We start from the raw sequence: 17520 nt of genomic DNA on the forward strand, positions 1-17520 counted from the left end.
CCTAATCTATGTTTCCAAACTAATTGGTATCAGAGTCATTCGATCCAACGCAATCGTCAAAAGAAGGACAATGCAAACTATGTGTTCTTGTCATTGCATTTTTCTCTTCTTAGTCACAAAGGAATATTTTTTTCTAGCAAAAGTTGAGTGGAAGATAAAACTCTTGAGTTTCCTAACAAGAGGAACCGGATCATCACCAAAATTCTAAAAATTTGTTGAAGCAAAGAAGTTTCAATCTCCACAATGGTTCAAAATCTTGAAGTCACTTGTAGCCGATACAAAAAAAATGAATGACCTCGACAAGACAATCACACTCCTAGGTGGCTTGCAATCTAGTAGCTTGAATAGAAAATACAACTCCATTTTGAGTATCTCGATGGAGAAAGCAGATACTTGAGAGAAAAAATTATCTATTTCACATGACAAGGCAATTCAGTCAATTTCTCTTAAAGTAAAGTCAATGTGTCGTCCACCTCTATCATTGGCAACGTTGATAAAATATCTTTTCAAATGGCATACGCTCAACAAAGCAAGCACAATCTTGAAAAACTTGCAATAAGGTAGCTCAATCTGGCTTTTAATGCAAGATATATGGAAATAATATAATACCTACTATTTTTCTAATTTTCATTGAATTGCCCCCTTTTTGTTGACCCATATTATCAATTCCAAAAGGGCACAACAGATGGCTTACATCCTCTTGGTTTAAATTGATTGATAAAACCGTTTAAAGTTGCTTTCTTGAAAAATTCAAGACAAGACTCACCGTACTCAACATGTAGTACACATCTTAGACCATGCATATTGAGATAGAAATGCGTACTGAATAAGGCAAAAGAAAATTTGCATACATATACTTTGTAGATTTTTGGATAAAGTGTCAAAGGTAATTCATGCTTCTGAGTTGGCCATAAAAACTACTAAATACAAGGAAGTATCTAATTTTCTTAATTAACCATCTAAGTCCCTATGCAAGTAAATCATGTGTACCACCGATCTAACAATATATTTACTTTTTGAATCAAATCTCCAAATCAATCTTTACGATATGGAAATTGTGGTACTTCTATATTCAAAATTTTTTGAGTGACACTTAATTACTAACCCTTCCAAATCAAATTTTAATCCACTAATTTTTTGTCAAAGTAAGATAAAAAAATCAAATGATTATGCGGTGGTTGAGGTTCCTCCTTCAGGGGTGGTTACATGCACAAGTCTTCCAAGCGATCATAGTTTAGGAAGAAATGAACTCTATGTTAAACAAATCAGTTTTAAAGCTAGCTATACTTTACTTGTGAGAAAGCATTCAAAATAAATACCTTTTGGCATATGAATGTTTCTTATAGTAGTTAGCCAATACCCTTGAGGCTAAATTAGTTAGTACTCTCCAAAATAATGTAGGTAAGAAAGCTCAACTAGATATACTTGAAACAACGCATGATAAATAAATACCTTTAGGCATATTTATGTTTCATATAGTAGTTAGCTTGAACCTTTAGGGCTAAATTAATTAGTACCGACCAAAATAACTTACTTAAGAAGGATCATTTCACATGAGCAATTGGATGAATGTGTCGGTCTCAAGATCCTCATGGATATAATTTTTATGACAATATACAATTAAGTTACTTATGAGTGAATTAAGAAGAAAGCAGACGACCCCATGCAAGGGATCAACAACATGTGTCGCTCAAACAAGCCAAATTTTCAAAACAAGATTTCGGCCCCAAAACAAGAGATGACCCTTATTTCAAAATTCAATTTTTCAAAAAGGTTGGCCCAGATTTGGATGTTTCAGCACTCCCAAATGATCAATAAGTGACATACCAATATGTTTGGTGAAAAAAAAAGGATTTAATATATATTTGATTAGATTTTTTGGACTTATTTTTTACCTTGTTTTTGTAAGCGACAAAATATCATTTTCTAACTCTAACGGGTTTTTTTTAATGTTGGAGAGATTTCTATTTAAGAAGATCTCTCACAAACTTGTTTTCAACATGCTACCAAAGAAAAGTTTTGAGGTGCTCATGCTCCTAGACTCAAATTTGAGGTTTTAACCATCTCAAACTCTTAAAGGAAGTCAAAACCTGAACTTGAGTATTTCCTTCTAGAGATAATAGTATCAATGTTTTTTCTTTCAAATATTGTTTAAATACTTGGAACTATGATTGTTGAATGTGAGCCTATTGATTCAAAGATCATATTTGAATCAATACTTGATTGATTGTTTGAATGGCTACCACTCAAAACTAGTTTTGCAGCCCCTTGTTTGAGCTTCTTATTTTCTAATCACATTATACATTCTTGTGTGTTGATTTATTAGGGTATTTAAAATGGTTTTTACATAGTATTAGAAGTTTGGGGTAGAATTTCAAAATCCAAGTATATACATGCATTTACATTTAAATCTTAAATTGTATTTGGTTGAGAATACTTAACCATCTCAACCTCTCAAAGGAAGTAAAAACCTGAACTTGAGTATTTCCTCCTAGAGATAATGGTATCAATGTTTTTTCTTTTAAATATTGTTTAAATACTTAGAACTATGATTGTGGAATGTGAGCCTATTGATTCGAAGATCATATTTAAATCAATACTTGATTGATTGTTTGAATGGTTACCACTCAAAACTAGTTTTGCAGCCCCTTGTTTGAGCTTCTTTTTTTCCAATCACATTATACATTCTTGTGTGTTGATTTATTAGGGTATTTAAAATGGTTTTTACATAGTATTAGAAGTTTGCGGTAGAATTTCAAAATTCAAGTAGATACATGCATTTACATTTAAATCTTAAGTTGTATTTGGTTGAGAATACTAAACTAGTGTCATTGTACTTTTAAATCAATCACTGAGGTTTAGACTACTACTACGCATGCGCTATACTTTCAAACCATTGATTCCATTGAGCTGAGTGCAACCCTTGATTTTAAAAACCAATCCAAGATTTACCTTGTACTTATAATTTGAAATCTAATGATTAAAGACTATTTGAGATTTTCTTACATAGATAGGTACATAGAATTGGTTGTGTTTATTATTTGCTCTTATATTATAAAATCAACCTTTTAGGAAGCTAGTAACCCTTGTAAATTGGGTCAAGCATTGGGTAGACAAGACCATCCTAACCTCAATTTCATTGAGTGCATCCATGTGTGGCTGAAAAAGAAATGTTGTGAAGCATTGCTACTATGATTGTGTGATATAAGTCCTCACGTAGCCAAGCACTCTTGAAACTCTCATTCTTAAGTCTAGGCTAGTACCTAATAAGTTATTATAAATCCTTGTGAAGCTCTAGGCTTGTGTAGTCTACTTTGCTACTAGAAACCCCTTTAATGGTCTGGATTATGTGCCTAGTTTGTGATTGTAAATCTAAGTGAAAATGAATTTTTTTAAGTTAGTTGTTGTTGTCAATTTAGTGCATGAACGCCCAACCCCCCCCCCCCCCCCCCCCCCCTCCCCCCCCTCCTCCCCCCACACACACACACACAAGATTTATCCCTCATTGGACCTAATAGATTGTACCAGCTCCATTTTCCTCTTGCCTACTACTCACTTCCCTTCGTTAAAAATTGAATGCATGTTGAGTCCTTTTTAAGAAAAAATGTTAGTAGAAGCATTACTATTCCCATTGATAACTACTTGTGGTAACAAAAATATACTCAAAGATAAGGCACTTAAATAATAAAGAAATAAGCTAAGACCCCTAGTTGATTCCCCCTTTAGATCAAATTGCATTAAGATATTTTAAAGCTAATTATGAACATATAAACACCATAAAATAACTTAACACGAGGATTTAATGCCTCAAGAATCATCTTATCATAAATATGAAATAGACAATAATCTAATTGTGAAATGATGCACCCTTTAAACAAAAGTTTATTGTGACCATATTGAGTTGAAACCTCTCCTTATCACCTCATTTGTCATGGACTTAAAGCTTCTTTGTGCCTCCATGATGAGATTAACATAGTCGTGCTTCACATTTTGACTCCTATAAGAACTAATTATGCTTAACTTTTGTTATTTTACTACAACTCATATGCAAGTTTTGGTTTACTTCTCTTGGCCACAGCTATGCTTGCCTCTTTTTATCTTTTAATTGTTTTTTATGTGAACATAATCTTCTCTTTCCTCAAGCACTTTTAAATTGTTTTGGATTTCCTTAATTTGGTCCACTTACCCAAGGATGCCTATATCACCAAGACATATAACATATCAAATGGGACGTATTGGATATATGGTATCGTAGAGCCCTTAAAGATGATACATGTCTTATAAAGTGCAACACATGGAGCAAACAGTATGTATCAGATCGAATATTATTCGATATGTTAGCTGATACCAATGCATACTTGATCGTACCCACAATGTAAACTTTTTGTTATTTCCTTTTTGTTGCATCATTTCTTTGCTAAAAAGAAACACATTTCCCATACTTGTGGTATTCTTTTTTTATGTTAGTTACACAAAATAATTATGCATCAATTAGTAATGACAAATTTTATTTTGTAGCTGCTCTTTCCAACCTTATCCAATTTTCATATCAACAAAGTTGTTTAAAGCACAAGAAATGGAAAATAGCCATAAAGCTGAAAATTAATATCTTCAAACAAAATTATCCAAATGACATTTCTTCATAAATTGTTACATAAACCATTTTTATGTTGTTCTTATTTTTAATTTCTTATTTTATTATTATGTTAGATCCTGATACTTTAATTATAGAATCTTAAGATTTCCCAAATCAAGTAGCAATTCTTGAACTTCTTGCTAAATTTTTTCCTTTGGTTTAAATTTATGGAAACATTTGTAACTTTCAGAAAAAATATAAAAAAAAATACAAATACAAAAGTCTTTATCCACGTAGAGATATTTTTCTCTTGAATGCCATCTATTCCAAATAATGAAATGAAAAAAAATGAAAAGCCCCATATTTTTGCTACAATAGGTATCATTGAATATCAAAGCATTGTTCCACATGAACTGGGGTTGACACTAATCATAGGTGGTAGTTGTGATTGGCATTTGTAGAGCCTTTGAAACAAAAAGCAATGATTAATCTCGTTAACGGGATTCATTCATAATTAATCCCTAAGTGAACAAATGGACAAATTATTTCCTTCTAATGCAATTGATATATGTATAAATTTTTTGTCCAAAAAAAAGCTTTTGAATATATTTTTGCAAATTTTTTGTCGCAAAAAATAGATTGACTAACACAATATGTTTTTTGTTATTTCAGGTCACAAACAGCAATGCATAACAAACAGAAGGTCACTCAATGGACTTTCAGCATAAAAGAACATTCATTGAGAAGAAAGACAGTATTAGCAAGCTACCAGAAAATATTGTTCACCATATACTCTCTTTTCTTCCATTGAAGTGTGCAGTGAAGACTTCAATTCTATCTAGGCAATGGATAAACATGTGGAAACCCTTATGGATACACAACTATTATGGACTTCAATGAGGAATTCACAACAAATTTAAAAAAGACACATTATGTACAAGCTGTCCACCAACTTTTACAGCTCCATACTCTAGACAAGGTTAAGAAGTTCCGCACGTTCTTTTGTTCCGGTGATAGATACTCATCCGATCTCATAGAGTGGATTGAGTTTGTCAAAATTAAAGGAGTTGGAGAGCTTGTGCTTGATTTGAATGGAAATTAAGGACTCGACAGATGATGATGATATCAGGTGGGGGATGAATAAATTCAGAATGCCAAACTCTTTGTTCTCTTGTCTATCATTATCATCTCTCAACTTAACTCGGTGCATACTCCAGCCTCTGCATGATTTCAAGGGTTTCAAAGCCCTAAGAAGTGTTGCTCTCCATGGTGTGACAATTAATGGTGTTCAATTAGGTGAGATAATTCGTAGGCCCCCTCTTCTTGAGGACTTAACTATGAGTTACTATGAATCCCTGAAGTCAGTAAAGATTGATCATCTTCAATTGAAGATATTAAAATTGGAGTCATGTTTCGATCTTGAAGAGATGAAGATAAGTACGCCAAACCTGTAGAATCTTCAGTACAAGGGTCAAGTTTGTGACAAGCCTATTTTCAATGATGTCTCCTCCATAAATGAAGCTACCCTACCGCTCACCCATGATGAGCTTGACTACGAGTTGCATATCTGGCAGAATTTCTTGACGAAGTTTTCACATGTAAGCTCCGTACAAGTACTCATCCGATACGTTTCCATCTGCCCATTTCTGTTTTTGTAAAAATACATATTCTGGTTTGGTCAACCTGACTAGTTCCTTGTCTATGATGCTCCTTGCTGAATGGTCATGTGGACGACGTTCTTTTACATATTTGGAGTTGATCAAGCTAAGATGTCTAAGTTTTTCAGTTACACCTTTTTGTCCTTTTCTCCTCCAGAAAAAAAGATCTATATACAGGTGAACTTTTATAAATATCCTAGTCATGTAATCATATAATTTTTCTCCTGTTTTTTGACTTCCAGTTTCCACTAGCATGACATAAGAGGAGATAAATTTGGTTGTTTTCTTAAGTGGAACCCCTCATTGGCCGCTTGCTCTATTTATCACTTTTCTCAACCGAACACTGGAGTCATACCCGTGATACAGAAGTAGTTAATGGAGTCATCATTTTTCATCCGTTTATCATATATCTAGATACAACGATATAAATGAATGTCATGTCACAAAGATGACTTTTGGTGCATTAGTCATGCAAATGTTATACATTTTGTGGCAGCTAGAGCCCTCTTGAAGTTTTTTTCTAGTGCCAACATATAGGAATCTGAGCCTTTAGTATTTAATGAAGGAGATAATGTTTCTCAAAACAGGCATAGTAAAATCTCTGCTTCGTCACTCTTGCCTGATTGTGTGCATATGGCAAGTTGCAACTCTGTTGTATGGTTACTACAATGATTATGTTGTTAAATCCTCTTGAAGTTAACTATTTTTTTAAGTATGCATTGCACTTTTCTAATAGTCCCAGGTCCTCCAAGAACATGAATAATAGCATTTGTCATTGGTCAAACTACTAAAGCACGGGCACTTATCTTCTAAAGGTGAAATGCATTCCTTGGACTTCTATTAATTTCAATTCACTTGTTTTGCTATTTTTTTGTAGATGCGGGATCACTTCCTTTTGTTGAGTTCGATTGAGAAAGTATAGATCTTCACCTTTTGTTTTGAACATGCTTTTATCACTGGTTTCAATGAGGGGAAATAGTTGAGCAAATTTCGCTTCTCCTTGTTTAGAATTTGAATATGCATTTGGGTTTTCTTTGTCTCGTCTCTTTAAATCGGACTTACGTATTAAATTTTGGTTAAATCAGACTTTGTCCACTCAAATCAAGGAGATAACGAGGAAGGGAAGATGCCACGCTGAGTTGACTTGATTGTTCTTTCTCTCTCGTAGTGGAAAAGATTTTGCAGCTTTCTAGTGTGTTTGTTGCTCTACTGGTCATCATGAAGAAGAAAAGGCATCAGAGATTACTAGGAAACAAACTCATAATTCTATTCATCGGGTAAATGACATAGAATAGAATTTCATGGCGGGGAATAGAAAATTTAGGGTCATTATTAGGTTCGTTATTTAAGTTTCTATCAGTAATTTTAGTATTTATTATTCAATCGTTTTTAGCATCAGGATCATTTTTAGGTGTTTGTCAGCAATTTATGTATTTATTACTCAACCAATTTTGTTTTGAATCTACTTGTGTTGTGTTACACACATATATCTTTTTAATCAAAAGAGACATTTTTTCCATTAAAGTCCACTATTTGAAGATTTGGTTATTTTTTAAAACCATAAGTTTTCATTTTCTCCAACGACAAGTAAAACAAGTTGATGAGGCACATAGATCCAAGTTAGATTTTAATTCTTTGAAGAAAAAAAAAGTTAGAATTTCAACAAAGGGTTATTTATGTATTTATATGATTTCATGATTTTTAATATTATATTTATTTAATAACTGATAGAGAAATTAAATAATATAAAAGTAACATTTAATTATGGGGGTATTTTGTACTTTTAAAATAAATTTTTATTTGATCTATTTAATTAAATATAAAACCTTAGTTTAAATTTTTTATTATTAATTAAGTAAGATATAAACTATTTAACTTAAAAGTATTTTATTAGTAAATTATTTTTGTACTTTACATTATATTTTTAAAGAGCATTCTAACTCACTCAAAATTTTTTTCTAGTGTACTTTCTCTTGAGCACATTAACACAATAGAGTGCATTCTCTAATGAACCATTGATTTCACTTTCTTTCTCTCTCTCTCTTTCCCTAAGGACCTTTATGGAACCCACATAAAACAAAAGAAAAGAAAATAAAAGGAGAGAGAAAATTATTTTATGTTGTTTGGCAGCAAGGAATTTGCTGAAGAGAAGATATGGAAGCCTCTTACATGATTCTCACAATAAGAAGTCTTACAAAACCAAAATTTATTACGAATGAGGTCTGATAGAAGAGTTTCAGTTTAAAAGTGTTTTAGTTATATTGGACTTCTATTTATATTGAATTATTTAATTAAGCTAGGACTTATCTTTAAGTGTTAGAGTTTGGGTGTAATTGGGATAAGGGTAGTTTAATTGTAATTGGACTCTACTACTTTCCTCTATTATAAATAGGGGTTCATGTAATCTGGTTAGCCAAAACTTATGCTGACAAAAACATATGGGACAGTTATATTGTGCACATATGTGGCCGATTCTTCAGTGTTATCCACAATGAAAACAGTTGATGCTCCCACCTTCTAAGCACTCCAGACTTTCAATGCAAAGTAGCAATCTGTAAGATCATAAACAAGAATAAGAACAATTATGAAGAAGATAAGGAGAATTCAATAAAAAAATATTGAAGTGAAGCACTTGCATACTTTCTAGGACGGCCTAGGTCTTTCCCCGGAAGGAGATGCCAAAAATGATCAAAGTCTTCACAACCCTATTGATTATCGTTCGCCTGGGCAGTGGCGTGATTCCCCTTCAAAATTTCTGGGGGAGGTCACTCTTTAAGCTGGTTCTCGATGCCGGAAACAAGAACAAGCATAGGAAGTCAAGAAAGCAACGCCAAATCTCGCAACTACCTCAAGGAGGAAATAGATAGTGATTACACTGGTGGATGATTGATGTGACAATCGTGGACCTTTCCCATTTTTAAATCCCTTTACTATATACGTTCCAATGGCGTTGCGTCATCTACAAAGATGCGAAAATGTTAATCGCCAAGAACAACCTTTTCCACTCTTTAAGTTGGTTCCCTTTAATGTACATTACTAACTTATACTTTATATCTTGGGGTCAAGTCATTTTGGATAAGCCTTGACCCAACTTACAAACTCGATTCTCTATAGTCATTATCTCGTCAAACTGAAATTGCAACTCGGTTCTATGATTTTGTCATTATCATTTTCGTTTGTTTGAAGATCCAAAATCAATTTGATTTTTTGTTACCTCTCAGATTTTCACTCAACTCTCGTTTTGCTTAAGAGGCTGACGTGGTGAGAGGAGGGGTTGCGATGTTGGTGAACTCCGATTTCCTCTCGACCTCGTTCCTTTGGTATATAGATAGATCTAGATATATAAATAGATATAAATATAGATGAGGTGAGCCGTAGTTACGACTAGCACATGTAAAATACCTCAGATAGGAAGTAGTGCATCATCTCTTCAATGCAACAAACAAACCTGTTGAGGGGACAAGTTATGGAATAAATATTAATTCTAGAGAAGATTCATTACTACACACTGAAAATGAAAGGAGTGAAGATTGATCATCATTGGATGATGAGATGGAGATAAGTAAGCCGAACCTAAAGAGACTTGGGTACAAGGGCCAAGTTTGTGACAAGCCCACTTTCAACGACATCCCCTCCCTGGATGAAGCTACCGTGACGCACACCCTTGACCTTGACTTCTACTTCGAACTATCCAGGGATGTAGTCCACTTGAACTCAAGTTTTTACCCAAAAAATACATTGACTAACATAATATTTTTTTTGTTATTTCATATCACAAATAGCAGTGCATAACAAACAAAAAGTCAGTCAACGAACTTTCAACATAAGAGAACCTTCATTGAGAAGACTGACAGTATCATCAAGCTACCAGAAAATATTATTCACCACATGCTCTCTTTTCTTCCATTGAAGTGTACAGTGATGACATCAATTCAATCGAGGCAATGGGTAAACATGTGGAAACCCTATTTACAACACTATTATAGACTTGATGAGGGTAGAGTTTCTGACCAGCCAATTTTCAAAGATCCCCTCCTTGAATGAAGCTACCAAGATGCTCATCCTTGACCTCGTCATCTTCTTCGATCTATCCAAGGATGTAGACCTCTTGAACTCAAATTTTTCAAATTGAATGATCAACCCATTTAGCTACTACCTTGAACCATCACGTTTGTCAAATCGAATGCTCAACCCAACCAGTTCAGCATCTAGACCGGTTGGGTTGAGCATTTCAATTTGAAAAACTAGATAGTTCAACTTGTCAATATCTCAAGTAATGGCGGAGCTCCAGTAAAATTCTTGTTAGGACTTCGTAGTGTTTACCTGTGATAAGCAAGCAAATGAACTTAAATAGAGTTTAGATGATTTAAGAAAGCACCATGAAAGAAAAAAACAAAGAAAGATTCAAATAGCAATGGAGAGAGCATCATAATTGCACATTGTAAATAGATGAACCAATGAGAAAATGCTTACAGATGGATCGATTGTAGTATAGAAATGTTGTTCCTCATCTTTGCTGTAATTCTGTACAAAAATGCAAAAGAAGAAGAAGAAGAAGAAGATGAAAGGAAAGACAAAACAGTCTTGATTATTTTTCCCTACTCTCATCGTTCTTAAGTCTCTCCTGCTTTATATAACTCTTGGTTACGTATTTCTGACCATAACAAACAACGCAGTCATTGAATGCACTCGTAAAATTTGGTGTAACAAACCTGCAAATTAGCTGTAACTTGTAAGACACTAGGAAATTGGTTGTCACAAACCTGACGATGGGGCATGATAGATGTTGTTGACTTAGCGACCGTTTCAGGAAGGAAGCAGAAATTTAATTGCATAGAACCGAACCTGACCCTTCGGTCCTATCATAATTGGACCAGGTAAGATTAGGTCCAGTTCAATGCTTACAAAGTGATGTAAACAAATTTAGTTATAGCAGTTAAACAAACTGCCGATTTATATCTAATGGGACAATCAAGTGGGCTATCGTGCATTGCATTTCCCATTACCATTCGATCACAACTAACTTCCTCCAACGGTTGTTTCTTATTAGAAATATTTTAACATTTATGTTAAAAAATTGCCACAAAATATAAAAGTTAAAGTAAACCCTTACACTCTCAACTCTCCTAGCTCTTTCCCAACAAAACACTTGATGGTTTTTTCTATTTCTCTATAAAAATTAGTATGACCAATTGTGGTCCGAAAGATAGGTTCCCGATAATTATTATAAATTAATTAATCAAGTTATAGTATTCTATTGTTATATGATAAGTTATAGCTTAAATACATATTGCGTTTGTGGTTTTTGAATCCTATTCAAGATCATCTAATAATAACCAATTCTTTAATTTATATATTTTAATAATTACCTAAAAATATTTTTTGTAACATTGAGATAAGAACAAATCATCTATGAGATAATAATGTAATTATGAAATAAATTATAGTTAATAATTGATATCAACTAATTACTTGATCGATAACTCAACTAGTTACTTGACAAGTCATATTACATTAACATGACTCGATCAATTTATAATGTGCATCAATATGATCATCCATATTATTATAATTTCACTAATTAATAATTTAAATCTTGAACCAATTAGTTATGTTTAGTTTATAGTTTAATTTTTCTAATTTTGAAACTATTTCCATCAATATACAAACAATTTATGTGTATCTCACTAATTAATTTTATTTTCTATTTTAAGCAAATCTATAGTAAATTTTTTATCAAAATTATATTATATAAGGATAATTGAAATTTTTTAATAATATCAAATAAATAACTTAATTTAACTTTATTAATTAAATTTTATATTATGTTAACCAAATTAAGTTGATTGATCATTTAATTATTTTTATTTAATTTAACTTAAATATTTTATATAAATAATTTTTTTTAAATTTCTTCAAATAAATTATAATAATATTTAATGAAAATTTAAAATTCTAATGCCCAATTGTTTTATTTATTTCATTGATAAAAATCTTATCTTGTTTCACATAAAAGCACAATTATAGTTGATTAAAGACTTACATCACACTATGTTGGTAGTAAAAGGAAATGTTAAATATAACAATTGAGAATAGTGGATATTTTATATTTTTTCCTAAATATTTCTTAGAGAAATTAATTCATTGGGAATAGGATATATTTCGCAAGGATTTTAATTTCACCAGTAATAAGATATTTTTTTCTTTTAATTTCCCCTACTTTGTCTTGTTGAAATTATTGCATAGAGAATAGCATATATTTTAAAGAGATTTTTAAAATTTTCAAATAATAAGTTTATATTTTTTTCTCTAACTTATTCTCAAGGAATTATTTTTTTGAGAATAGTATATATTTCTCGGTGATTTTTTAATTACTTTGAGAATAAGTGAATATTTTTATTTTTAATCTTCCCTCTTATTCTTGACGAAATAATTTTTCCAAAAAATAGTATATATTTTTTTAAAACTTTGAATTTAATTGAGAGTAAGTGAATTATTTTTCTTTTTTTCCTAAATTATTATTGACAGGATGGTTTCGACTAGAATATCTTGGAGATTTTTTAATTTCATCGAGAATTATTGGTTCTCACCATTTAGTGGGAATATTTTTCTCCACGATATTCAAATTTCATCGAGAAATATATACTTATCTCAAAAAAAAATTTCATGGAGAAGAAAAAACATTGAGAGACATCAATTTTCTTGTAGCATAAGAAGTTAGAGCAACTCAATTGAAGATGGCTATGAACTACTTCTGACAAGCACACTCCTACTTTGATGTATGATTTGAATGTAAGTTGAATTATGTCTAAACTTGTAGCTTTTGCATGAAGTCTTGTTTACTTGAATGGGACACAATCATGTTCAAGCGATGGGAGTAAACAGTATATAATCAGAAAAGAATAAATGATTTTATGTATTGTGTTGGTCCCAAGATCCCCATTAAGATAATTTTGATGACAATAAACAATTGAATTACTAATGATGTATGTCAGTTATGAGGCGCATAAAAAAATCCCTTCAAAAAAAATTTCTAGCAGCATATTCGTTCGATCCGCCATGGCCCATTTCAACGATCCATAGAAAAGGGAAGAAATTTGCTCATACTAGAAAGCACACCATCAACATCTAGTAGCGCCATTTGACTAAAAAACTAAGGAAGAATCATGTTTTTTGGAAACAACCAGTCCAAAAAAAGGCAAGAAGAATAAAATCAACAAAAGGAGATGACCATATAGGAAAAAATAAAATTTGAAGTGCCAACAGTCAAAGGAGACAAACCCATCTATAAAAATCATGCATAATAAGTGAAAAAGATGAAAGCCTAGAGTGGTGAATCGGAGCAAGAAGAGTTGACCCCTATGGAAGGAGTGGAAGGAGTAGACCTCATGTCATGTTGGAGTGAGCAAAACCATAGTGGGAGGAGTTGATCATTGTACTGAAGTGCATATAGCAAGAGTCGACAACATGGAAGGTGTTGACCCCATCTGAGTAAAAAATGACAAAAAAGATTTGACTCTCTGCAGTAAAAAGTTCTGAAAATAAAATAAAATCAATGGACCCTTATAGGGTGCAAAAGAAAGAGGAGTTGAACTCTGGGGTGGAGAGGATTCAAACTTTGGGGAGGATTCGACTACAAAATCAAGTTATTAGAAGAAATAGTTGTAGAGGCAATGTTTTAGCAATTCAATTTCTTGAATATTTGGTCCAAATCCAAAAAATTTAGGTTTTCAAATTATGTAAGTAACCTATAATATGTTCGGTAGTAAAAATAGGAACTATTGATTTTTTTTTCTTACAAAATTGCAACGGAATATGAAAGCTAAAGTAAACCCTAACACTCGTAACCCTTGTGGCTCTTTCCCTTTCAAAACTACGTCACAATTTTACTACTCTCTTAGTATCACATAATTACTTAGCTTAGGCCTAAAAAAACCCTTGTATGGCTTTTTCTATTTCTCTATAAAAATAAATATAACCAATCGTTGTCTGAATGTTTATGCAAAGGATTTTTTTTTAAATTTTCACTATTAAATAGTGTCCTTAAATCTCATGAAAGGTTCCCGAGGATTATTAATAATAACCAAGTCTTTAATTTATTTATTTTAATAATTACCTAAAAATTTTTTTTGTAACATTGGGATAAGAATAAATCATCTATGAGATAATAATGTAATTATATAATAAATCGTAGTTAATATTTTTTATTAACTAATTACTTTATCAATAAATCAATTAGTTACTTCACAAGTCATATTACATTAACATGACTTGATCAATTTATAATGTGCATCAATATGATCATGCAAATCGTTATACTCTCACTAATTAATAATTTAAAATCGTGAACCTAATAGTTATATTTAGTTTATAGTTTAATTTTTCTAACTTTGAAAGTATTTCCATAAATATACAAAGAATTTATGTGTATTTCACTAATTAATTTCTGTTTTCCATTTTAAGAAAATCTATAGAAAAAGTTTTTATCAAAATGATAATATATAAGGATAATTGATCAAATTTAATAATATCAAGTAAATCACTTAATTAAAATATATTAATTAATTTTTATATTATGTTAACCACATTAAGTTGATTGATCATTTAATATTTTTTATTTTATTTAAATTAAATATTTTAATTAAATATTTTCTTAAAATACAACAAATAAATTATAATAATATTTAATGGAAATTTAAAATTCTAATGTGTAATTTTTTTATTTATTCCATTGATAAAAATCTTATCTCGTTTCACATAAAAGCACTATTATACTTGATTAATGACTTACATAGCACTATGTTGGTAGTAAGAGGAAATGTTAAATATAACTATATGAGAAAATAGGTGATTAATTATCTGTGATTATATTTTTTTCCTACTTATTCTTGATAAAATTATTCCATCTAGAATAATATCTATTTCTTGATGATTTATGAAATTCGTTGAGAATAAGTGAATATTTCTCTGTAATTTTTTTGTTTTACTACTTATTTTCATTGAAATTTTTTTATCGCGAATAGCATATATTTACCATAATTTTTGAATTTTATCAAGAATAAGTAGATTTTTCTCAATTAAATTTTGTTGTTAATGTTTCCTACTTATTCTTGGCAAAATTATTTCGTTGAGAAAAAATATATTTCTCAATGATTTTTTTCATAGAAAATAGTGAATATTTTTTATTTTTTCCTAACTATTTCTAAGAGCAATTACTTCACTGGGAATAGTATATATTTCACAAAGATTTTTAATTTCAGCAGTAATAAGTGATTTTTTATTTTTATTTTCCCCTTTTTTTGTGAAATTATTTGACCGAGAATAGCATATATTTCTAAGAGACTTTTAGAATTTTCCAATAATTAGTTTATATTTTTTTTGTCTTTCTCTAACTTATTCTCGAGGTTTTTTTTTTGTCGAGAATAGTATATATTTCTCGGTGATTTTTTAATTACTTTGAGAATAAGTGAATATTTTAATTTTTAATTTCTCCTCTAATTCTTTGCAAAATAATTTTTCAAAAATAGAATATTTTTTTTTAATCTTTGAATTTATTTGAGATTAAGTGAATTATTTTTCTTTTTTTTCCTAACTTATTATTGACAAGATAGTTTCAACTTGAATATCTTGGTATTTTTTAATTTCATTGAGAATAATTGGCTCTTTCCATTTAGTGGGAATCTTTTTCTCGACGACATTCAAATTTCATCAAGAAATATATATATATTTCAAAACAAATTCATGGAAAAGAAAAAACTTTGAGAAACATTAATTTTCCAGTAGCATAAGAAGTTAGAGCAACTGAATTGAAGATGGCTATGAACTACTTCCGACAAGCGCACTCCTACTTCTGTTGTTTGATTTGAATGTAAGTTGAAATATGTTTAAACTTGTAGTCATTGCATGAAGTCTTGTTTACTTGAATGGGACACAATCATGTTTAAGCTACGGGAGTAAAAAGTATATAATCAGAAAAGAGTAAATGATTTTATATATTGTGTTGGCCACAAGATCCCCATTAAGATAATATTACTAATGATATATGTTAAGTATGAGGCGCAACAAAAAAGCCCTTTAAAAAAATTTCTAACAGCATATTCGTTCGATCCACCATGGCTCATTTCAATGATCCATAGAAAAGGGAAGAAATTTGCTCATACTAGAAAGCCCACCATCAACATCTAGTAGCACCATTTGACTTAAAAGACAAAGGAAGAATCACTTTTTTGGAAACAACCGGTCCAAAAAAGGCAAGAAGAATAAAATGAGCAAAAGGAGATGACCATATAGGAAGAAATAAAAATTGAAGTGCCAATAGTCGAAGGAGTCAAACCCATCTATAAAAATCAAGCATAAACAGTGAAAAAAATGAAAGCCTAAAATGAAAAGACAAAATTAAGGAGTCAAGCATGTGGTGAAATCGGAGCAAGAAGAGTTGACCCCTATGGAAGGAATCGACCCCATGTCATGATGGACTGAGCAAAACAGTAATGGGAGGAGTTGATCATTGTACTAAAGTGCATATAGTAAGAGTCGACAACATCGAAGGAGTTGACCCCGTCTGACTGAAAAACAACAAAAAGGATTTGACTCTATGAACTAAAAAGTTCTGAAATAAAAAAAAATCAGTCGACACTTATAGGGTGCAGAACCAAGAGGAGTTGAACTCTGCGGTGGAGAGGATTCAAACTTTGGGGAGGATTCGACTACAGAAACAAGCTATTAGAAGAAAAAATTGTGGAAGCCACGTTCTAGCAATTCAATTCCATGAATATCGGGTCCAAATCCAAAAATTATATGTTTTCAAATGATGTAAGTAACCTATAATATGTTCAGTAGTAAAAATAGGAACTATTGATTTTTTTTTTCATAATTTTTAGACCTTTGTTTGCACCTTCTTTTGCTAAATGTTGGAGAATTTGCTCTTTAACCCAAACTCGCCTCTAATGAAATTCTCTCTTCTCATAGTGAAAACCAAGCCTCCTAAGTTCTTGCACATGATTTAAGAAGTTTTTGCCTCCTTCAAAGCTAGCTTAAAAGGTTGATAGTTTTCTTTATTGAGCTAAGAAATTATGTGTTGTTCGTTTTAATACTTAAATCTCAGTTAGTTAAACATGTGCTAAGGGATTTTAAGACCATATTTGATTCAACCATTGCATTGTGATATTGACAACCATTTGAAATTAGTTTTAAATCCTCTTCTATTTTCATATCATATTAATGCATGCCTATTTGTTATTTTATTGGGGCATTTGAAATGACTTTTACTAAGTATTGAAACTTTGG

This window comes from Aristolochia californica, unplaced genomic scaffold (genome assembly GCF_029961685.1).
Source record: "Aristolochia californica isolate CCGP_79_NKW_82.1479 unplaced genomic scaffold, dmAriCali1.0.hap1 SCAF_10, whole genome shotgun sequence".
Lineage (NCBI taxonomy): Eukaryota > Viridiplantae > Streptophyta > Magnoliopsida > Piperales > Aristolochiaceae > Aristolochia > Aristolochia californica.